This window comes from Dipodomys ordii, unplaced genomic scaffold (assembly GCF_000151885.1).
Source record: "Dipodomys ordii isolate 6190 unplaced genomic scaffold, Dord_2.0 Scaffold23, whole genome shotgun sequence".
In the NCBI taxonomy this organism is placed as follows: Eukaryota; Metazoa; Chordata; class Mammalia; order Rodentia; family Heteromyidae; genus Dipodomys; species Dipodomys ordii.
The window spans coordinates 3571285-3571708 of NW_012267239.1; positions in this window are offsets into that span (position 1 = coordinate 3571285).

Consider the following 424-nt stretch of genomic DNA (forward strand, 5'->3'; position numbering starts at 1 on the left):
GGGGTCGCGGGGCCGCGCTGGAACCGGGCGCGCACGCGCGTGCGCGGGGCTGTCACCGTCTTCGCTCCGCGTGCCCGCGGGAAGCGCCCCCCTCCCAGAAGCGGCGAGCCTATACCGGCCCCGCCCTCAGGCCCACCAGAACGCTATACACAGTGTAACCAAACCCAATAGCTAGTGCTCAGGCCTTGTAATTGGCTTAAAACTCAGGAGGAGGTGGGACTTTTACTCAATTCCGCCCCCTCCAGGGCAACACCACCAATTGGAAGTTCCGCTCTAGCTATACTGGCGCGGGCCTGTGCTCGGCGCTGAGTAGCTATAGCGCCAGTCACTCCGAATGCTTTTGTTCTGAAAAGGTACGCCTACTCTAGCAAGATTGGTTGAGGCGTTGGCGTCCTCCTCGCTTTTCCCGGGACAATTCGAGGAG